This window comes from Coregonus clupeaformis, chromosome 36 (genome assembly GCF_020615455.1).
Source record: "Coregonus clupeaformis isolate EN_2021a chromosome 36, ASM2061545v1, whole genome shotgun sequence".
NCBI classification, from domain to species: Eukaryota; Metazoa; Chordata; class Actinopteri; order Salmoniformes; family Salmonidae; genus Coregonus; species Coregonus clupeaformis.
Window position 1 is genome coordinate 5,159,815 of NC_059227.1, and position 25,000 is coordinate 5,184,814.

Below are 25,000 nucleotides of genomic sequence, written 5' to 3' on the forward strand. Positions count from 1 at the left end.
TCCCCTCCTAGCCATAGCTACTAGGTCACAGAATCACCTCCTAGCCATAACTACTAGGTCACAGAATCACCTCCTAGCCATAACTACTAGGTCACAGAATCACCTCCTAGCATAGCTTGGAGTATATCCACACCTGCTCCATTAACTCCAGACATCGTCTCATACAATTTAAGGTATTACACAGATTACACTATTCCAAAACTAAACTGCATAGGATATTTCCTGATACATCCCCTATGTGTGATAAATGTCAGGCTGAGCAGGGTACACTACTCCACTGCTTTGCCCTATGCTCTAGTCTGTATGGTTATTGGTGTGGAATATTTGGGGTCCTCTCTGAAGTTCTGGAGACTTCAATAGACCCAGACCCGCTTCTGATAATCCTGGGAGTGTCCGATTCCCTAAACGGATTAACCAACTCCCAAAAACAACTCATCTCTTACAGTCTCATTTCGGCAAAAAAGTAATCTTGTTGTTTTGGAAAAGGAGGGAAGCGCCCTCTACCAAATTATGGCTCAGCGAAGTGGCAAAAACTGTACACTTAGAAAGAATTAGATATATTCTGAACAATAAATTATCAACATTTGATCAAATCTGGCAGCCTTTCCTCTCTTACCTGGACCAGTCGGTGCTGTGAATTTGTACTTTTTAACGCACTCTCAATTGTCATATTGTAATCTACCTTTGGGCAGCGTGTGCTGGCCCCGACACTCGAGCAGTCGGGAGGGGAATGGGGTGGAATAGGAGGGGGTAAAGGGGGGTATATGTGGGGGGGTTACATCTACCCTTTTTCTTTCGAACTGTCCCTGTTCTGTATGTCGTGTTTTGTAATATTTGTTTTGTGCCCAGAACTCTGGGTCTTGTTGTTCATGTCTGTTCTCTTATGTTTAGATAAGAACTGTACACATGTCTTTCATACCTATAAACCATTCTTGTGTGTGTTCAATAAAAAATATTTGAACGAGAATCACCTCCTAGCCATAGCTACTAGGTCACAGAATCACCTCCTAGCCATAGCTACTAGGTCACAGAATCACCTCCTAGCCATAACTACTAGGTCACAGAATCACCTCCTAGCCATAGCTACTAGGTCACAGAATCACCTCCTAGCCATAACTACTAGGTCACAGAATCCAGCCAAATTAGCTTGGTGTTTTGGCGGTGTTCAGTAGCTTGCTTGTACACAGTTCATTTCAGTTAATGTACAGTTCATTTCAGTTAGTGTACAGCTAATTTCAGTTAGTCTACAGCTAATTCCAGTTAGTCTACAGCTCATTTCAGTTTGTGTCAAGTTAATTTCAGTTCTCATGATTTAGTATCTGGGACAGCTCCCTCCATCGGGCACAGTGTTCCATCTGTTTATTTCAGCCTGGATCAGCTCCTTATTGTTACAGATTATGTTTTTATAGATTTCCTGCTACTAACCTGTCACATCTATGCGTTTGGTTTTATATGAATCCACCCCGCTCCTTTCATGTGCCGGAATCCTCTTCCAGTACTAATGAAGCTGTTACTTAAATCAAAGAGAAGGAGAGAGAAATAAAGAGGGGGTGGCAGGTAGCCTATCGGTTAAGAGCGTTGGGCCACTAACCAAAAGGTCGCTGGTTCAAATCCCCGAGCTGACTAGGTGAAAAATCTGTCGATGTGCCCTTGAGCAAGGCACTTAAATATTGTTGTTTCAATATTAAGTGGCCTATTGAGAAACATTTACATTTTACATTTTAGTCATTTAGCAGACGCTCTTATCCAGAGCGACTTACAGTTAGTAAGCGAGGGAATGTGTAGGTGGACTAGGCTTGGCCAGTATCAGGATTGTCAAACCTTCCTACAGGCCATTCCAGGATATTCGGTAATACCGGCACTGAACACAAGGGGCGCTATTTTCAAACCCAACTGAGCCTTTGCAATCCGAAGGTTAGCAACGTAACAAGTACATGTAAAATCCCATAAAGAATGTAAATAAATGCTAACGAGTGCATTGTGAGCATTTTATACAGTCTCTGACCTAAACAATTTTCAGGACAGACAGTTCAAAGTTATACAAGTAACTCAAAAATACTATTACTCAGTGTTTGCTGCTAAACAAATATTAGACAGCAAAGCTCTTGATTCAGGAGGTGATTCTCTGCTGTTACCGGCAAGCAAAGCTTGATTTTGGAAGAAGCTAACCACTTCGCTACATAGCTAACTATCTACTAAATTAGCAAACTAAAATGCACAACTGCAGAGCATTTAGCACATTTTAGACAGTTAACTTAATAGTTATAAGATATCTAGCTGGCAAACATTTAGTTGTGAATGCAATACTGTAACTAGATCACCTGGCGTGTGCTGCACAACAGTGAGTGACTCACAAGGCTCCGGTCTCTTGTCGTTTTGTGCTTGTAAACAAACATCACGTGACTGGGGACTACCGGGAAGCTTCAATGAAAAATTATGTGATAGGAGATAAAGTAGATCACGTTCTTCAACATATTGCACGAGTATTTACTGAAAAAGTAGCTACAAATATTCAAATGTATAAAGAAAGAACTTCAAAGATATGTGGACACCCTTCAAATTAATGGATTTGGCTATTTCAGCCACACCCATTGCTGACAGGTATATAAAATCGAGCACACAGCATTGCAATCTCTATAAACAAACATAAAATGGCCTTACTGAAGAGCTCAGTGACTTTCAACGTGGCACAGTCATAGGATGCCACCTTTCCAACAAGTCAGTTGGTCAAATTTCTGCCCTGCTAGAACTGCCCCGGTCAACTGTAAGTGCTGTTATTGTGAAGTGGAAACGTCTAGCAGCAACAACGGCTCAGCCGCGAATTGGTAGGCCACACAAGCTCACGGGGCCGCCGAGTGCTGAAGTGCGTAGCGTGTAAAAATCGTCTGTCCTTGGTTTCAACACTCCCTACAGAGTTCCAAATTGCCTCTGGAAGCAACATCAGCACAAGAACTGTTCGTCGGGAGCTTCATGAAATGGGTTTCCATGGCTGAGCAGCCACACATAAGCATAAAATCACCATGAAGCTCCCGACAGGGTTTTTGGAAATAGCCACAGGATTCCACGGCATTGTGCCAAGCAGTGGTGTAAAGCTTGCCACCATTGTACTCTGGCGCAGTGGAAACGCTTTCTATGGAGTGATGAATCACACTTCACCATCTGGCAGTCCGACGGACAAATCTGGGCTACCTGCCCGAATGCATAGTGCATCGAGGAGGAATAATGGTCTGGGGCTGTTTTTCATGGTTCGGGCTATGGCCCATAGTTCCAGTGAAGGGAAATCTAAACGCTACAGCATACAATGACATTCTAGATGATTCTGTGCTTCCAACTTTGTGGCAACAGTTTGGGGAAGGACCTTTCCTGTTTCAGCATGACAATGCCCCCGTGCACAAAGCGAGGTCCATAAAGAAATGGTTTGTCGAGATCGGTGTGGAAGAACTTGGCCTGCACAGAGCCCTGACCTCAACCCTATCGAACACCTTTGGGATGAATTGGAATGCCGACCGTGAGCCAGGCCTAAATCACCCAACATCGGTGCCGACCTCACTAATGCTCTTGTGGCTGAATGGAAGCAAGTCCCAGCAGCAATTTTCCAACATCTAGTGGAAAGCCTTCCCAGAAGAGTGGAGGCTGTTATTGCAGCAAAGGGGGGGTCCAACTCCATAATAATGCCCATTTTGGAATGGGATGTTCGACGAGCAGGTGTCCACATACTTTTGGTCATGTAATGTAGTTTCAACGGTATTGAGCGTATTGAAAAACCATTCCGTGGCCATTTCCAAATACCCCGGTATACGGTATATATGGTATACCGCCCAAGCCTAAGGTGGACGTGCACATTTACATTTACATAATTTAGCAGACGCTCTTATCCAGAGCGACTTACAAATTGGACACTAAACAAAAATATAAAAACGCAACATGTTAAGTGTTGGTCCCATGAGCTGAAAAAAAAGATGCCAGAAATGTTCCATACGCAAAAAAAGCTTATTTATCTCAAATTGTTTGCACAAATTTGTTTGCCAAAATAATCCATCCACCTGACAGGTGTGGCATATCAAGAAGCTGATTAATAAAGCATGATCATTACACAGGTGCACCTTGTGCTGGGGACAATAAAAGGCCGCTCTAAAATGTGCAGTTTTGTCACACAACACAATGCCACAGATGTCTCAAGTTCAGAGAGAGAGTGCAATTGGCATGCTGACTGCAGAAATGTCCAACAGAGCTGTTGCCAGATCATTTAAATGTTCATTTCTCTACCATAAGCTGCCTCCAACGTCATTTTAGAGAATTTGGCAGTACGTCCAACCAGCCTCACAACCACAGACCACATGTAACCACGCCAGCCCAGGACCTCCACATCCGGGATCGTCTGAGACCAGCCACCCGGACAGCTGATGAAACTGTGGGTTTGCACAACCAAATTATTTCTGCACAATCTGTCAGAAACCGTCTCAGGGAAGCTCATCTGCGTGCTCATCGTCCTCACCAGGGTCTTGACCGGACTGCAGTTCGGCGTCGTAACAGACTTCAGTGAGCAAATGCTCACCTTCGATGGCCAATTGGCACGCTGGAGAAGTGTGCTCTTCACGGATGAATCGCAGTTTCAACTGTACCAGGCAGATGGCAGACAGCATGTATGGCGTTGTGTGGGTGAGCGGTTTGCTGATGTCAACGTTGTGAACAGAGTGCCCCATGGTGACGGTGGGGTTATGGTATGGGCAGGCATAAGCTACGGACAACGAACACAATTGCATTTTATCAATGTATTTATTTGAATGCACAGAGATACCGTGACGAGATCCTGAGGCCCATTGTCGTGCTATTCATACGCAGCGATCACCTCATGTTTCAGCATGATAATGCACGTCCCCATGTCGCAAGGATCTGTACACAATTCCTGGAAGCTGAAAATGTCCCAGTTCTTCCATGGCCTGCATACTCACCAGACATGTCACCCATTGAATATGTTTGGGATTCTCTGGATCGACGAGTACGACAGTGTGTTCCAGTTCTCGCCAATATCCAGCAACTTTGCACAGCAATTGAAGAGGAGTGTGAGAACATTCCAGAATCAACAGCTTGATCAACTCTATGCAAAGGAGATGTCGTGCTGCATGAAGCAAATGGTGGTTTTCTGATCCACGCCCCTACCTTTTATTAAGGTATCTGTGACCATAAGATACATATCTTTATTCCCAGTCATGTGAAATCCATTGATTAGGGTCTAATGAATTTATTTCAATTGAATGATTTCCTTATATGAACTGTAACGCAGTAAAAATCTTTGAAATTATTATTATTAAATATAGGATCTGTATATATACACAATACCGGTCAAAAGTTTTAGAACACCTACTCATTCAAGGGTTTTTCTTTATTTTTACTATTTTCTACATTGTAGAATAAAAGTGAAGACATCAAAACTATGAAATAACACATATGGAATCATGTAGTAACCAAAAAAGTGTTAAACAAATCAAAATATATTTTATACTTGAGATTCTTCAAATAGCCACCCTTTGCCTTGATGACAGCTTTGCACACTTGGCATTCTCTCAACCAGCTTCATGAGTTAGTCACCTGGAATGGATTTCAATTAACAGGTATGCCTTCTTAAAAGTTAATTTGTGGAATTCCTTTCATTCTTAATGTGTTTTAGCCAATCAGTTGTGTTGTGACAAGGTAGGGGTGGTATACAGAAGATAGCCCTATTTGGTAAAAGACCAAGTCCATATTATGGCAAGAACAGCTCAAATAAGCAAAGAGAAATGACAGTCCGTCATTACTTTAAGACATGAAGGTCAGTCAATACGTAACATTTCAAGAACTTTAAAAGTTTCTTCATGTGCAGTCGCAAAAATCACCCAGCGCTATGATGAAACTGGCTCTCATGAGGACCGCCACAGGAATGGAAGACCCAGAGTTACCTCTGCTGCAGAGGATAAATTCATTAGAGTTACCAGCCTCAGAAATTGCAGCCCAAATAAATGCTTCAAAGAGTTCAAGTAACAGACATCTCAACATCAACTGTTCAGAGGGGACTGTGTGAATCAGGCCTTCATGGTCGAATTGCTGCAAAGAAACCACTACTAAAAGAACACCAATAAGAAGAAGAGACCTGCTTGGGCCAAGAAACACGAGCAATGGACATTAGACTGGTGGAAATGTGTCCTTTGGTCTGGAGTCCAAATTGGAAAGTTTTGGTTCCAACCGCTGTGTCTTTGTGAGACGCGGTGTGGGTGAACGGATTATCTCCGTGTGGGCTTAGTGGGACTATAATTTGTTTTTCAACAGGACAATGACCCAACACACCTCTAGGCTGTGTAAGGGCTGTTTTACCAAGAAGGAGAGTGATGGAGTGCTGCATCAGATGATCTGGCCTCCACAATCCCCCGACCTCAACCAAATTGAGATGGTTTGCGATGAGTCGGACCGCAGAGTGAAGGAAAAGCAGCCAACAAGTGCTCAGCATATGTGGGAACTCCTTCAAGACTGTTGGAAAAGCATTCCAGGTGAAGCTGGTTGAGAGAATGCCAAGAGTGTGCAAAGCTGTCATCAAGGCAAAGGGTGGATATTTGAAGAATCTCAAATATAAAATATATTTTGATTTGTTTAACACTTTTTTGGTTACTACATGATTCCATTTGTGTTATTTCATAGAAAATAGTAAAAATAAAGAATAACCCTTGAATGAGTAGGTGTGTCCAGCTTTAATATTGCAGATAGATTGTGGCTTCCATCAATGTAATTTTCTGCATCATTTCTAATCCCCCATATCTTATATTTTTCTCCTAACCGTCCCCTAATTGGAGTAAACTAATCAACAACAACATTTAGGCGTCTACTTCCAGCTTATACATACTATATACATTTTACAGACACAGTATATTTCACAATAGATATATTTTGTTTGTTTTTAGTCCCATCCTTCAGCTACCCTCAACCCGTCCCATCCATCTCTGAAGACCATCCAGTTTGGATGTATATTTGCCACATAACATCTATTTGCAATAACATCTGCTAAATATGTGTACGTGACCAATAACATTTGATTTGATTTCACGTTGTGTTTAGTATAGCGCCGTTATAGCTAGCATAACAACATGCTGGAGAAGGAAAAGGGAGTGAGATACAGATAGGCTGAGAAAGAGAGACAGAGCTAGATGAAGGAGAGAGAAAGAGACAGGGATATATGCCTGGATGGGGAGAGAGAGAGAGAGAGAGAGAGAGAGAGAGAGAGAGAGAGTTGAGGGAGACTGAAAGAGACAGAGAGATGCCTAGCTGGGTGATAGCAGCAGTAGGACTATCAAGTCTATTCAGATGTACAGTGGTTGAGCAACATTTCTAAAGGTAATCCAGGATTAAGATGTTCTGAGAGGCTAGACCTTCATTAACCATAGTGTGTCACTTTGTGTTTTAAATCGAACGGCAAAGACAAGAGACAGCTAATGCGTCAGGAGTTCAGTCACTCCAGGAAGTAGCCTAAATTCCAATTCCACTTTTCCCTGCAATGCACAGTGCCGCAGGCTAAATCAAATCAGAGATTGAATTCCAAACTGACTGACTAACTCGTCACTCTGACCATTCCAAGCGGGTGCTCATTCTTATTTAAAGCCTCCTAGATGTAAGTAGGACAGCCAGGGAGGCAAGGCAGGGGTTTTGGCAGTGGCTTCACACATAAGCAGCATCCCAAATGGCACCCTATTCCTGATTTAGTGCACTACTTTTGAGTAGTGCACCAACTAGGGAATAGGGTGCCATTTGGGATTCAGCCACTGAGAACTATTTGGTCAGCACTCACAAAGTCAGGGAAAAGAAGACATTCCAAGCCTCCCTCTCTTCAGTTTGTGATTCTCCATTTCAAGCTTGATTCTGGTCAGCTTGCCTGCAGTGTTGAGCTGAAACTAAAGTATGAACCTCCTCACCTCTCACTCCCTTACTCTCTATAGGTCTCTCTCTGTCCATACCCTCCCATTCCCTCTCCTCTCCCTCTCTCCTCTATAGACCTCTGTCCATAACCTCCCATTCCCTCTCCTCTCTATAGACCTGTCCATAACCTCCCATTCCCTCCTCTCTATAGACCTCTCTGTCCATAACCTCCCATTCCCTCTCCTCTATAGACCTCTCTGTCCATAACCTCCCATTCCCTCTCCTCTCTATAGACCTCTGTCCATAACCTCCCATTCCCTCTCCTCTCTATAGACCTCTGTCCATAACCTCCCATTCCCTCTCCTCTCTATAGACCTCTGTCCATAACCTCCCATTCCCTCTCCTCTCTATAGACCTCTGTCCATAACCTCCCATTCCCTCTCCTCTATAGACCTCTGTCCATAACCTCCCATTCCCTCTCCTCTCTATAGACCTCTGTCCATAACCTCCCATTCCCTCTCCTCTATAGACCTCTGTCCATAACCTCCCATTCCCTCTCCTCTATAGACCTCTGTCCATAACCTCCCATTCCCTCTCCTCTCTATAGACCTCTCTGTCCATAACCTCCCATTCCCTCTCCTCTATAGACCTCTGTCCATAACCTCCCATTCCCTCCTCTCTATAGACCTCTCTGTCCATAACCTCCCATTCCCTCTCCTCTATAGACCTCTCTGTCCATAACCTCCCATTCCCTCTCCTCTATAGACCTCTGTCCATAACCTCCCATTCCCTCTCCTCTATAGACCTCTGTCCATAACCTCCCATTCCCTCTCCTCTATAGACCTCTGTCCATAACCTCCCATTCCCTCTCCTCTATAGACCTCTCTGTCCATAACCTCCCATTCCCTCCTCTCTATAGACCTCTCTGTCCATAACCTCCCATTCCCTCTCCTCTATAGACCTCTCTGTCCATAACCTCCCATTCCCTCTCCTCTATAGACCTCTGTCCATAACCTCCCATTCCCTCTCCTCTATAGACCTCTGTCCATAACCTCCCATTCCCTCCTCTCTATAGACCTCTCTGTCCATAACCTCCCATTCCCTCTCCTCTATAGACCTCTGTCCATAACCTCCCATTCCCTCTCCTCTATAGACCTCTCTGTCCATAACCTCCCATTCCCTCTCCTCTATAGACCTCTGTCCATAACCTCCCATTCCCTCTCCTCTATAGACCTCTCTGTCCATAACCTCCCATTCCCTCTCCTCTATAGACCTCTCTGTCCATAACCTCCCATTCCCTCCTCTCTATAGACCTCTCTGTCCATAACCTCCCATTCCCTCCTCTCTATAGACCTCTGTCCATAACCTCCCATTCCCTCTCCTCTATAGACCTCTCTGTCCATAACCTCCCATTCCCTCTCCTCTATAGGTCTCTCTGTCCATAACCTCCCATTCCCTCTCCTCTATAGGTCTCTCTGTCCATACCATTTCCATTTCCATAATTTAGCAGACGCTCTTATCCAGAGCGACTTACAGTTAGTGAGTGCATACATATTTTTAATTTTTTTTAAATAGTGGAATCGAACCCACAACCCTGGTGTTGCAAATGCCATGCTCTACCAACTGAGCTACATCCCTGCAGGCCATTCCCTCCCCTACCCTGGAGACGCTGGGCCAATTGTGCGCCGCCCCATGGGTCTCCCGGTCACGGCCGGCTGCGACAGAGCCTGGATTCGAACCAGGATCTCTAGATCTCCTGGCCTTAGACCACTGCGCCACTCGGGAGGACACTCTCTGGATTAGCCTTGCTAATTTAGCTAGCTAGCTGGCTGACTAAGATGGCTTCTGTAGCTAGCTAGCTTATTTACAACGATTTGAAGCAGTCAAGACAGGCACTACCAGATGTTATGATAGTTAACCTATGGCAACAACACGTTTGTCTAACTTGTGGGAGTTGGTTTGGCTCCTTTCTCTCTCCCTCCCTCCCTCTTTGCCCCACACACAGATTGTCACACACACCGGCCCCTGCTCCTCTCTCGCCCCTCCCTTCTGCTGGAACAAGCAGAGCGCAGTGCACCGGCTCGGTGAGTCTCCATGGACATTTATTTTTTTACTAATCCTTTAAAACCACACTTATGTCGACTATCTGAAAAACATGGACTCAATGTGTGAAATAATAGGGACATGATGTATGAATGACTAGGCTACCCCTTCCTCTGTCTCCCGTACATACAACATGACTAGGCTACTCCTTCCTCTGTCCCCCATACATACAACATGACTAGGCTACCCCTACCTCTGGTGATTTTAAAACAGCTACGAAGTTTAATGGCTGTGATGGGAGAAAACTGAGGCTGGATCAACAACATTGTAGTTACTCCACAATACTAACCTAAATGACAGAGTGAAAAGAATACAACATATTCCCAAACATGGATCCTGTATGCAAGAAGGCACTGAAGTTATACTGCAAGAAAACACGTCAAAGGAATCAACTTTTTGGCCTAAATGCAGTGTTATGTTTGGGGCAGAGGGAGGTGTTTAGTCTCAGGGTTCTGAGTTTGGTGATGAGCTTGGCGGGGGACTATGGTGTTGAATGCTGAGCAGTAGTCAAAGAACAGCATTCTTACATATGTATTCCTTTTGTCCAAGTGGGTGAGTGCAGTGTGGAGTGCAATAGAGATTGTGTGAAATGTCTATCTGTTGGGGCAGTATGCGAATTGGAGTGGGACCAGGGTGTCTGGGATGATGAGCCATGACCAGCCTTTCAAAGCATTTCATGGCTATAAATGTGAGTGCTACGGTGCGATAGTCATTTAGGCAGGTTACGTTGGCGTTCTTGGGCACGGTGACTATGGTGGTCTGCTTGAAACAAGTTGGTATTACAGAGCGGGTCAGGGATAGGTTGAAAATGTCAGTGAAGACACTTGCCAGCTGGTCAGCGCATGCTCCGAGTACGCGTCCTGGTATTCCTTCTGGCCCCGCGGCCTTGCGAATGTTGACCTGTTTAAAAGGTCTTACTCACATCGGCTACAGAGAACGAGATCACACAGTCATCCGGAACAGCTGGTGCTCTCATGCATGGTTCAGCGTTGCTTGCCTCGAAGCGAGGCGTTGCTGGGCAGTTCGTGGCTGGGTTTCCTTTTGTAATCCGTGATAGTTTGCAAGCCCTGACACATCAGTCGAGCATCAGAGCCTTTGTAGTAGGATTCGATCGTAGTCCTGTATTGACGCTTTGCCTGTTTGATGGCTCGTCAGAGGTCGTAGTGGGAATTCTTATAAGCGTCCGGATTAGTGTCCCGCTCCATGAAAGCGGCAGCTCTAGCCTTCAGCTCAGTGCAGATGTTGCCTGTAATCCATGGCTTCTGGGTGGGGTATGTACAGTGCATTCTTAAAGTATTCAGACCCCTTGAGTTTTTCCACATTTTGTTACATTACAGCCTTATTCTAAAATGGATTACATTGTTTTTTCCCCCCTCATCAATCTACACTCAATACCCCATAATGACAAAGCAAAAACAGGTTTTTAGAATCTTTTGCAAATGTATTACAGATAGAAAACAGAAATATCACATTTACATAAGTATTCAGACCCTTTACTCAGTACTTTGTTAAAGCACTTTTAGCAGCGATTACAGCCTCGAATCTTCTTGGGTATGATGCTACAAGCTTGGCACGCCTGTATTTGGGGAATTTCTCAAATTCTTCTCTGCAAATCCTCTCAAGTTCTGTCAGGTTGGTTGGGGATCGTCGCTGCAAAGCTATTTTCAGGTCTCTCCAGAGACATCGATCGGGTTCAAGTCCGGGCTCTGGCTGGGCCACTCAAGGAAATTCAGAGACTTGCCCCGAAGCCACTCCTGCATTGTCTTGGCTGTGTTCTTAGGGTCGTTGTCCTGTTGGAAGGTGAACCTTCACCCCAGTCGGAGGTCCTGAGCACTCTTGGGCAGGTTTTCATCAAGGATCTCTCTGTACATCTTTCCCTCGATCCTGACTAGTCTCCCAGTTCCTGCCACTGAAAAACATCCCCACAGCATGATGCTGCCACCACCATGCTTCACCGTAGGGATGGTGCCAAGTTTCCTCCAGACGTTCAATCTTGGTTTCATCAGACCAGAGAATCTTGGTGACCGATGACTGGAGAATCTCGGTGACTGATGTGGTAAACTCAATGTTATCGGATGAATCCCGGAACATTTCAGTCTGTGCTAGCGAAACAGTCCTGTAGCTTAGCATCCGCTTCATCGGACCCCTTCTGTATTGAGTGTGTCACTGGTATGAGTGCGTCACTGGTAGTGGTCCTCTGTAGCTCAGCTGGTAGAAAACGGCGCTTGTAACGCTAAGGTAGTGGGTTCGATCCCCGGGACCACCCATACACAAAAAAATAAAAATAATGTATGCACGCATGACTGTAAGTCGCTTTGGATAAAAAGCATCTGCTAAATGGCATATTATTATTATTATTATTATTATGTATGTCTTGTTTGAGTTGTAAGCAGGAAACAGGAGAATAGAGTTATGGTCTGATTTGCCAAACATATATTGATTTACTCAGGGAGGAAATGGAAGTAAGCATTTTTTGGGACGGTGTATACCATGTGTATCCCGTACATATGACTAATACAACTTGAAACTTGGGGGTGAATACTTATCTACAAGGTATATTAGTGTTTTATTTGTCCCCAAAAAATATTAAAAAATTACACATACAAAAATGACAGTATTTTGTGTAGATTGTTGGCAGAAAATTACAATTCAATCAATTTTAATCCCACTTTGTAACACAATAAAATGTGAAGAAATCTAAAATGGGGTGAATACTTATGATACCCACTGTATCTCTTCACTCCTCTCCCCTCATTCCTTGACCCCTTCCCTCCCCTCTCTCCTATAGTGTTATGCTGCTGTGTCATCCATATTTACCCTCTAGCCATAATCTCCAGTCCTGACGGAGTATTGAGGTTAGGGAATGGGACTTCTCTCCTGCAAATGCTTATAGTTTGTGGGTGGGTCGGCTGTTGAGTGGTTACAGAGAGACACACACACTGGCACGCACATGGACAGAGGAGATCCTCTTTCTACAGGATAATGTAGCTGGCCCTCTTATCCAGTTTTCACTCTTTTCTCTTTTGAGAAAAAACAGACTATCTTGCTCCTTTTTGAATCAATGGCTTCTGTCTAGTAACCGCAATTGAGGGAACAGTAAATGATTGTAGAAGAGAGCGTAATAATCAGAACATGTGTTAACTGCTCTTGCTCTGTTCTTTCTAAGTTGGTTTTGTGGTCAGATTATGTTAACGTTATTGTTTTTTTGGGGGGGGGGGTCAGCCATATAGACAATTATGATCAAAGGTTATCGATGGTGTTTCAAAGTGGTATGGGATGTGTACTGTATGTGGAAGGTCATTTATTAGCCCATGTTTCATCTTTCCTCTCACATTGGTTGGTATGAACCATAAAATAATTGGCTCACAGTCAGAGTTTTAATAAAACGTTTAATTAAGCCCAATTTAAATCTGTAGAATAAAACCAATTAGTTACTGTAATCCCAATATATATCTGCATCCCAAATGGCAACCTATTCCCTATGTAGTGCACTACCTTTGACCAGCGAAGTAGTGGACTATATAGGGAATAGGGTGCCATTTGGGACACATTTACTCTACAGGTAATTAGTGTGTTTTCTCATTGTCACCTAATGACAACTATTACATTATTCATTAAACAATACTATTGAAGTAAAGATCTCTAGATGATAGTTTTTGATTCTGGAAAAAGATAAGTGTTTATAAACTAGTGTTATGCTCCCGAGTGGTGCAGCGGTCTAAGGCACTGCATCTCATTGCTAGAGGCGTCACTACAGACCCTGGTTCGATTCCAGGCTGTATCACAATCCAGCCGTGATTGGGAGTCCCATAGGGCGGCGCACAATTGGCCCAGCATCATTCCAGGTTTGGCCGGGGTAGGCAGTCATTGTAAATAAGAATTTGTTCTTAACTGACTTGCCTAGTTAAATAAAAGGTTAAATAAAAATTAAATAAAACATGTAATCTATAATCACTCGAAAGCCACATAATCTCTCTCCTCCCCCCCAAAAAATTATAATAATGAGGGGCCGCAGTGGGTCGCGGGTCTGCGAACCCACACATGCAGTCCGAGTTGGCCTTACGCAAGACGTTGTTACCGCTGATGCACAACCAAATTTCGAAATTGCACCTGGTGTATTCTACTATTCTAACTCTCAACAGTAAGTTGAGACCGCGACTGAGTTCCTTTATATGCACACATACACACAGTGCCTTGAGAAGGTATTCATACTCCTTGACTTATTCCACATTTTGTTGTGTTACAGCTTGAATTCACAATGGATTAAATATATTTTTTTCCTCATTCATCTACACACAATATCCCATAATAACAGTGAAAACATGTTTTTAGAAATGTTAGCAAATGTATTGAAAAAATGAAATACAGAAATATCACATTTACATAAGTATTCACATCCCCGAGTCAATACATGTTAGAATCACCTTTGGCAGCGATTACAGCTGTGAGTCTCTAAGAGGTTTGCACACCTGGATTGTACAATATTTGCACATTGTTCTTTTTTAAATTCTTCAAGCTATGGTTGTTAATCATTGCTAGACAATCACTTGCCATAGATTTTCAAGCAGATTTAAGTAAAACTCCGCAACATTCACTGTCTTCTTGGTAAACAACTCCAGTGTACATTTTTTATTTATTTATTTAATTTCACCTTTATTTAACCAGGTAAGCCAGTTGAGAACAAGTTCTCATTTACAACTGCGACCTGGCCAAGATAAAGCAAAGCAGTGCGATAAAAACAACAACACAGAGTTACACATGGCGTAAACAAAACATAAAGTCAAAAATACAACAGAAAATATATATACAGTGTGTGCAAATGTAGTAAGTTATGGAGGTAAGGCAATAAATAGGCTATAGTGCAAAATAATTACAATTTAGTATTAACACTGGAGTGATAGATGTGCAGAAGATGATGTGCAAATAGAGATACTGCAGTGCAAATGAGCAAAATAAATAACAATGTAAATAACAGTATGGGGATGAGGTAGTTGGGTGGACTAATTACAGATGGGCTGTGTACAGGTGCAGTGATCGGTAAGCTGCTCTGACAACTGATGCTTAAAGTTAGTGAGGGAAATAAGTGTCTCCAGCTTCAGAGATTTTTGTAGTTCGTTCCAGTCATTTGCAGCAGAGAACTGGAAGGAATGGCGGCCAAAGGACGTGTTGGCTTTGGGGATAACCAGTGAGATATACCTGCTGGAGCGCATACTATGGGTGGGTGTTGCTATGGTGACCAATGAGCTAAGATAAGGCGGGGATTTGCCTAGAAGTGATTTATAGATGACCTGGGTTTGGCAACGAATATGTAGTGAGGGCCAGCCAACGAGAGCGTACAGGTCACAATGGTGGGTAGTATATGGGGCTTTGGTGACTAAACGGATGGCACTGTGATAGACTACATCCAATTTGCTGAGTATAGTGTTGGAAGCTATTTTGTAAATTACATCGCCGAAGTCAAGGATCGGTAGGATAGTCAGTTTTACGAGGGCATGTTTAGCAGCATGAGTGAAGGAGGCTTTGTTGCGAAACAGGAAGCCGATTCTAGATTTAACTTTGGATTGGAGATGCTTAATGTGAGTCTGGAAGGAGAGTTTACGGTCTAACCAGACACCTACCTAGGTATTTGTAGTTGTCAACATATTCTAAGTCAGACCCGCCGAGAGTAGTGATTCTAGTCGGGTGGGCGGTTGCAAGGAGCGTTCGGTTGAAGAGCATGCATTTAGTTTTACTAGCGTTTAAGAGCAGTTGGAGGCCACGGAAGGAGTGTTGTATGGCATTGAAGCTCGTTTGGAGGTTTGTTAACACAGTGTCAAATGAAGGGCCAGATGTATACAAAATGGTGTCGTCTGCGTAGAGGTGGATCTGAGAGTCACCAGCAGCAAGAGCGACATCATTGATATACACAGAAAAGAGTCGGCCCGAGAATTGAACCCTGTGGCACCCCCATAGAGACTGCCAGAGGTCCAGACAACAGGCCCTCCGATTTGACACATTGAACTCTATCTGAGAAGTAGTTGGTGAACCAGGCGAGGCAGTCAGTTGAGAAACCAAGGCTATTTAGTCTGCCAATAAGAATGCAGTGATTGACAGAGTCAAAAGCCTTGGCCAGGTTGATGAAGACAGCTGCACAGTACTGTCTTTTATCAATCGCGGTTATTATATTGTTTAGGACCTTGAGCGTGGCTGAGGTGCACCCATGACCAGCTCGGAAACCGGATTGCGTAGCAGAGAAGGTACGGTGGGATTCGAAGTGGTCGGTGATCTGTTTGTTAACTTGGCTTTCAAATACTTTCGAAAGGCAGGGTAGGATGGATATACAGTGAGGGAAAAAAGTATTTGATCCCCTGCTGATTTTGTACGTTTGCCCACTGACAAAGAAATTATCAGTCTATAATTTTAATGGTAGGTTTATTTTAACAGTGAGAGACAGAATAATAACAAAAAAATCCAGAAAAACGCATGTCAAAAATGTTATAAATTGATTTGCATTTTAATGAGGGAAATAAGTATTTGACCCCCTCTCAATCAGAAAGATTTCTGGCTCCCAGGTGTCTTTTATACAGGTAACGAGCTGAGATTAGCAGCACACTCTTAAAGGGAGTGCTCCTAATCTCAGCTTGTTACCTGTATAAAATACACCTGTCCACAGAAGCAATCAATCAATCAGATTGTGGTCCTCTGTAGCGCAATTGGTAGAGCATGGCGCTTGTAACGCCAGGGTAGTGGGTTCGATCCCCGGGACCACCCATACGTAAATATTTATGCACGCATGACTGTAAGTCGCTTTGGGTAAAAGCATCTGCTAAACGGCATATTATTATTATTATTATTATATTATTCCAAACTCTCCACCATGGCCAAGACCAAACAGCTCTCCAAGGATGTCAGGGACAAGATTGTAGACCTACACAAGGCTGGAATGGGCTACAAGACCATCGCCAAGCAGCTTGGTGAGAAGGTGACAACAGTTGGTGCGATTATTCGCAAATGGAAGAAACACAAAAGACTGTCAATCTTCCTCAGCCTGGGGCTCCATGCAAGATCTCACCTCGTGGAGTTGCAATGATCATGAGAACGGTGAGGAATCAGCCCAGAACTACATGGGAGGATCTTGTCAATGATCTCAAGGCAGCTGGGACCATAGTCACAAAGAAAACAATTGGTAACACACTACGCCTTGAAGGACTGAAATCCTGCTGCACCCGCAAGGTCCCCCTGCTCAAGAAAGCACATATACAGGGCCGTCTGAAGTTTGCCAATGAACATTTGAATAATTCAGAGGAGAACTGGGTGAAAGTGTTGTGGTCAGATAAGACCAAAATCGAGCTCTTTGGCATCAACTCAACATGTTTGGAGGAAGAGGAATGCTGCCTATGACCCCAAGAACACCATCCCCACCGTCAAACATGGTGGTGGAAACATTATGCTCGTGGATGGGTATTCCAGCATGACAATGACCCAAAACACACGGCCAAGGCAACAAAGGAGTGGCTCAAGAAGAAGCACATTAAGGTCCTGGAGTGGCCTAGCTAGTCTCCAGACCTTAATCCCATAGAAAATATGTGGAGGGAGCTGAAGGTTTGAGTTGCCAAACGTCAGCCTCGAAACCTTAATGACTTGGATTGCAAAGAGGAGTGGGACAAAATCCCTCCTGAGATGTGTGCAAACCTGGTGGCCAACTACAAGAAATGTCTGACCTCTGTGATTACCAACAAGGGTTTTGCCACCAAGTACTAAGTCATGTTTTGCAGAGGGGTCAAATACTTATTTCCCTCATTAAAATGCAAATACATTTCTAACATTTTTGACATGCGTTTTTCTGGATTTTTTTTTTGTTATTCTGTCTCTCACTGTTCAAATAAACCTACCATTAAAATTATAGACTGATCATGTCTGTCAGTTGGCAAATGTACAAAATCAGCAGGGGATCAAATACTTTTTTCCCTCACTGTAGGTCTGTAACAGTTTGGATCTAGAGTGTCACCCCCTTTGAAGAGGGGGATGACCGCGGCAGCTTTCCAATCTCTGGGGATCTCAGACGATACGAAAGAGAGGTTGAACAGGCTAGTAATAGGGGTTGGGACAATTTTGGTGGCTAATTTTAGAAAGAAAGGGTCCAGATTGTCTAGCCCAGCTGATTTGCAGGGGTCCAGATTTGGCAGCACTTTCAGGACATCAGCTATTTGAATTTGGGTGAAGGAGAAGCGGGGGGGGGTGCAGAGCTGGTGGCCGGGGTAGGGGTAGCCAGGTGGAAAGCATGGCCAGCCGTAGCAAAATGCTTATTGAAATTCTCGATTATTGTAGATTTATCGGTGGTGACAGTGTTTCCTAGCCTCAGTGCAGTGGGTAGCTGGGAGGAGGTGCTCTTATTCTCCATGGACTTTACAGTGTCCCAAAACTTTTTGGAGTTAGTGCTACAGGATGCAAATGTCTGTTTGAAAAAGCTAGCCTTTGCTTTCCTAACTGATTGTGTATATTGGTTCCTGACTTCCCTGAAAAGTTGCATATCGCGGGGGCTGTTCGATGCTAATGCAGTACGCCACAGAATGTTTTTGTGCTGGTCAAGGGCAGTCAAGTCTGGAGTGAACCAGGTTCTTAGTTCTGAATTTTTTGAATGGGGCATGCTTATTTAAGATGGAGAAGAAAGCACTTTTGAAGAACATCCAGGCATCCTCTACTGACGGAATGAGGTCAATATCCATCCAGGATACCCGGGCCAGGTCAATTAGAAAGGCCTGCTCGCTGAAGTGTTTTAGGGAGCGTTTGACAGTGATGAGAGGTGGTCGTTTGACCGCGGACCCATTACGGACGCAGGCAGAGGCAGTGATCGCTGAGATCCTGGTTGAAGACAGCGGAGGTGTATTTAGAGGGTAAATTAGTCAAGATGATATCTATGAGGGTGCCCATGTTTACGGATTTAGGGTTGTACCTGGTAGGTTCCTTGATCATTTTGATTTGGCCTTGTGTTTTAGGTTATTGTCCTGCTGAAAGGGGAATTCCTGAGTGGCGCAGTGGTCTAAGGCACTGCATCTCAGTGCTTGAGGCGTCACTACAGAACCCCTGGTTCGATTCCAGGCTGTATCACAACCGGCCGTGATTGGGAGTCCCATAGGGTGGCGCACAATTGGCCCAGCGTCGTCCGGGTTTGGCCGGTGTAGGCCGTCATTGTAAATATGAATTTGTTCTTAACTGACTTGCCTGGTTAAATAAAGGTTAAATAAAAAGAAAATACAAAAAATTCATCTCCCAGTGTCTGGTTGAAACCAAGTTTTCCTCTAGGATTTTGCCTGTGCTTGGCTCCATTCCGTTAATTTTTTTATCCTGAAACAAAATCGATTACATGCATTCCCATGACATGATCCAGCCACCACTATGCTTGAAAATATGGAGAGTGGTACTCAGTGATGTGTTGTATAGAATACTTTGTATTCAGAACAAAAAGTGAATTGCTTTGCCACATTCTTTGCAGTATTACTTTAGTGCCTTGTTGCAAACAGGACACGTTTTTGAATATTTGTATCATGTACAAGCTTCCTTCTTTTCACTCTGTCATTTAGGTTAGTATTGTGGAGTAACTACAATGTTGTTGATCCATCCTCAGTTTTCTCCCATCACAGCCATTAAAATGCTGTAACTGTTTTAAAGTCACCATTGGCCTCATGGTGAAATCCCTGAGCGGTTTCCTTCTTCTACAGCAACTGAGTTAGGAAGAATGCCTGTATCTTTATAGTGACTGGGTGTATTGATTACGCTTGGGCGGTATACCGTATATACTGTATACTGGGGTATTTGGAAAAAGCCACAGGATGGTTTTTCAATACCGTCAAAACTATTTATTTGAAGTGTTTAAAAATGTGGAAAAAGGGAAGTGAATACTTTCTGAAGGCATATATATATATATATATACACACACCGCTCAAAAAAATTAGGGAACACTTAAACAACACAATGTAACTCCAAGTCAATCACACTTCTGTGAAATCAAACTGTCCACTTAGGAAGCAACACTGATTGACAATACATTTCACATGCTGTTGTGCAAATGGAATAGACAACAGGTGGAAATTATAGGCAATTAGCAAGACACCCCCAATAAAGGACTGGTTTTGCAGGTGGTGACCACAGACCACTTCTCAGTTCCTATGCTTCCTGGCTGATGTTTTGGTCACTTTTGAATGCTGGCGGTGCTTTCACTCTAGTGGTAGCATGAGACGGAGTCTACAACCCACACAAGTGGCTCAGGTAGTGCAGCTAATCCAGGATGGCACATCAATGCGAGCTGTGGCAAGAAGGTTTGCTGTGTCTGTCAGCGTAGTGTCCAGAGCATGGAGGCGCTACCAGGAGACAGGCCAGTACATCAGGAGACGTGGAGGAGGCCGTAGGAGGGCAACAACCCAGCAGCAGGACTGCTACCTCCGCCTTTGTGCAAGGAGGAGCAGGAGGAGCACTGCCAGAGCCCTGCAAAATGACCTCCAGCATGCCACAAATGTGCATGTGTCTGCTCAAACGGTCAGAAACAGACTCCATGAGGGTGGTATGAGGGCCCGACGTCCACAGGTGGGGGTTGTGCTTACAGCCCAACACCGTGCAGGACGTTTGGCATTTGCCAGAGAACACCAAGATTGGCAAATTCGCCACTGGTGCCCTGTGCTCTTCACAGATGAAAGCAGGTTCACACTGAGCACATGTGACAGACGTGACAGAGTCTGGAGACGCCGTTCTGCTGCCTGCAACATCCTCCAGCATGACCGGTTTGGCGGTGGGTCAGTCATGGTGTGGGGTGGCATTTCTTTGGGGGGCCGCACAGCCCTCCATGTGCTCGCCAGAGGTAGCCTGACTGCCATTAGGTACCGAGATGAGATCCTCAGACCCCTTGTGAGACCATATGCTGGTGCGGTTGGCCCTGGGTTCCTCCTAATGCAAGACAATGCTAGACCTCATGTGGCTGGAGTGTGTCAGCAGTTCCTGCAAGAGGAAGGCATTGATGCTATGGACTGGCCCGCCCGTTCCCCAGACCTGAATCCAATTGAGCACATCTGGGACATCATGTCTCGCTCCATCCACCAACGCCACGTTGCACCACAGACTGTCCAGGAGTTGGCGGATGCTTTAGTCCAGGTCTGGGAGGAGATCCCTCAGGAGACCATCCGCCACCTCATCAGGAGCATGCCCAGGCGTTGTAGGGAGGTCATACAGGCACATGGAGGCCACACACACTACTGAGCCTCATTTTGACTTGTTTTAAGGACATTACATCAAAGTTGGATCAGCCTGTCGTGTGGTTTTCCACTTAAATTTTGAGGGTGACTCCAAATCCAGACCTCCATGGGTTGATAAATTTGATTTCCATTGATAATTTTTGTGTGATTTTGTTGTCAGCACATTCAACTATGTAAAGAAAAAAGTATTTAATAAGATTATTTCATTCATTCAGATCTAGGATGTGTTATTTTAGTGTTCCCTTTATTTTTTTGAGCAGTGTATATATATATATATATATATATATATATCTTTTACACTTGGGCCGCCAGTTGCCCATCTCTGTAATAGGGTACCATTTGGGACAAAGCCCAGATTTCAGGCAGCCTTGGCATTATGAGACGACTGACGACAGGAGAGGAGATGAGATGTTCACTTGCAAATGTGTTAGGATTTTGACGCAAACAGGCAGCCTGACAGACAGCAGCCAAAAGCTATCTATCTGCTGCCTGAAATTAATCTGTAATGCTATGTTGTTTTTCATACCTCCTCTCAAAACCAGACATGTAGAACCAATCACTGCTGAGTGAAATTAAATAAATCTTCAAGCTTGTTTTCTTTTCTCTCCACAAAACCAAGACCACTCAACCACTAGTCTGACAAATGAATACAGATGGGCTCCTGTTGACATATCCATTTAGAGGCGGTTACGACCGTGTGTGTGCCCCATGGGGAGAGAGGCTGCACGCCACAGGTGGGTGACCCACCAGTAACACACAGAGGCCAAGGCACTGGCAGGGGGGAGACTAACAATGACCCCCCCCAACCACCATAATCATGTGTGAGCATGACATGCGCAGGCTGACGCACGGGGACACACTCTTACGAAACACCATGTGAGAAAGCAGTGCTATGTCTAATGTATTCCTATAAATAACAGTCTATTTGGTGATTTTGATCAACGGTTTCCACTACTCTAAAACGAGTCTTATCTGACTGAAGTGACTGCTGTCTATTCACTCCTACATTCCAATGCTTTTAGAACAACCTATTCTCCCTCAAAGAGCAGCCCTCAATCACACACACACACACACCCTTCAGCTGCCTTGGCTTGTCTTGTCTTCTCAACAATGCATGAGAACACCACCCACGCACCCTGCACACTAGGAACAGTAAAGCAAATGGTCAACCACCATATCCATCATTAAAGTTCCTCCTTCAATGAAGAATGATGTCTTAAAGGGGATTGACACAAACACAAGTGACAACAAATAAGAGGCTAAATAAGTGATGTCAAATGGAGAGTTCAAGTAGTTTGTGATGTGGGTGTTTCCATAGAGATCCTACTAAATTACCACTAGTATTATTAGTATTCTAATTCCTAATTATATGGTTATTTCCCTATACAGAACGTCTTATTTCATACCTACCTACAGTATGGGCTTTAGGGGTGCCTGGGGGTACTCTGGCCAGGGATGTGATGTAACACCCATAACAGTGATGGTAAGGTGAGGTAGCCAGGTGAAGCTAGCATAGAACGCCGTATTATCGGCATATTCGATGTTGGGGGAAAATTAGTTATGTAACCTGAGAAGGGGCCCTGTGGCAATGTTCCATTACCAAACAATGACCATTAGGCACCAAACAAATGGTAATATTGTTTATCTAATCACTGGTTCCTGTTATTGCCAACGGCCATTGTTGTCCACATTTCTGACTGACAACAAATTACTGGGGGTAAACTTTCCTGCGAACATGATATAAACTTGGACTAAAGGGTTCTGCAATGTGCTATATGAATTTTCTGGGGAGATTTTCAAGTCAATGAATATACAAAAACGTCATACCCCTTCTTTCCATATCACTAAACAAATCAACCTGCTAGTTATTATGAGCAACCAAATTGTGCTAAACAATATCGAGTTGCCATGGTTCCCAAACCAAGGGACAGCTGGTTTAAGTCAGCCAGCAGCAGCGAGTGCTCATCTTGTTGTGAAGGGAAGGAGAGAGAGATGGGAAGGAAAAATCTGATTATTCAACCTGACTAGATGTGCGATGGTTTTCTTCACGAGAGACGTGGAAAATTATAGCTGCATCAGTGTTGTCTCCGATAGATTTGATGTTATACATGGCTAGCAAAGGAATGCATACTACATAACGTGCATCTTTCATCGTAGCTAAACTTTTCACTCCCAATTTTCAGCTGCTCCTCAACCTAACGTTTGTTGTATCTACCTTTAACTGATTTCAATTGACCAAGTAATTTGATGTACATTTAGATTAGCTAGCTGAATAGCACATACCACAAATATACATCCGTCGGTTTTCAGAAAATAACGGAATATTCCCTCCTCCTCGCTACAGCACAGTGTGCATCATGGCATGCTATGCTATTAATCAAACCGAAGCAGAAAACTCACCTTTCTTCTCCCCACCTCCGCCGTCCTCAGAAAGACACAGATTCCAGGAAAACCTCGATCACAATGTTTGGCCACAAAACACAAAGTGAGCATCGAGTCTTTAGATTTTCACCACGACAACGTAAAAAAAATGGTATTGTATTTTCTTATCCGTTTTTCCGCTTACTCCAGTTTCTCCTTCCTTTGCGATTGTTCAACTTCGAAGTTCATACAAAGTTGCTGACGGCTCCGCCTCGGTCGCGCCGCGGCTGCTGGAGGGATGAGGTCACTGCAAGTCAACTCTTTAACGCTCCAGCAGTTCTCGCGATGAAGCAGGAAGGAAAATAACGCAAATTGGAAAAGGATGGAGAGAGACCCGTTCCGTTGCTCTGGCAACAGCAGCCAGCTAAAGTCATATGTACGCAGTAGGCAATGAATCCCACCAAGTCATTGGCAACTGGTGGCATTTCAGTTTTTCTGTCGTTTTAGCGTTTCTTCTTAGTTAAAAATCAAAGAATGTTCTGGAACATTCTGGTGCAGAATTACAAACTGCTGATCTGCCACCATCAACATCACCCCATTGCTTTCACTTTCCACTGATGTGATGCCAACCATCTCATCTCAGCAGTTTCACTGGTAGGCCTACTTTTTGCAAATGTTGCAGCTAGCTTAGCTAGCAAGCAAACAGACTTTGATACACAATCTTACCTTCAGGTAAAATACTTCTACATTGTAAATGTTGCATTCTGTTGTACTACTTTCAGCACCAGTATGTCTTCGTCTGTGCATTTGTCTATAGTTATCAAACTTCTGGGTGGCACATTTAGCAAATGTTTGGTCCATCTACCCAGGCTTGTTTTTCCACTTCCGGATTTACACATTTTGTTGTTACAAATTTGGATTAAAATGGATTTGAATTGTCTTTTTTTTCAACAAATACTCTGTAATGTCAAAGTGGAAGATTTTTTTTTCAATTTGTTAAAGATTCATGAAAAATAAAACACAAATATATATTGATTAGATAAGTGTTCAACCCCTGAGCCAATACATGTTAGAATCACCTTTGGCAGCGATTACAGCTGTGAATCTTTCTGGGTAAGTCTCTAAGAGATTTCCACACCTGGATTGTACAATATTTGCCCATTATTATTTTTTTAAACTTTTCAAGCTCTGCCAAATTGGTTGTTGATCATTGCTAGACAGTCTTTTTCAAGTTTTGCCATAGATTCTCAAGTCGATTTAAGTCCAAACTGTAAGTAGACCACTTAGGAACATTCAATGTCACCTTGGTAAGCAACTCCAGTGTACAGTACCTCTCTGAACCAGCTGTCAACGTAGGAAAAAAGCCAATACTATATTCTAATCTATCTTCTAGTGCCAACAGTGTTTTGATAAGACATAGGCTAGACCTACAAAAC

At 43.8% G+C, this 25,000-nt stretch overlaps 1 protein-coding gene across 1 annotated transcript in view; it reads right to left on the reverse strand.

The window, feature by feature from the left end:
* Positions 1–23,902, reverse strand: part of LOC121552519 (signal-induced proliferation-associated 1-like protein 1) — a 238,837-nt gene extending 214,935 nt beyond the window's left edge. Inside the window, exon 1 of the mRNA XM_045211170.1 lies at positions 23,604–23,902. The gene's annotated coding sequence lies outside the window, so the exon portion shown is untranslated. The remainder of the gene's footprint in view (positions 1–23,603) is intronic.
* Between the last annotated feature and the right edge of the window lie 1,098 nt (positions 23,903–25,000).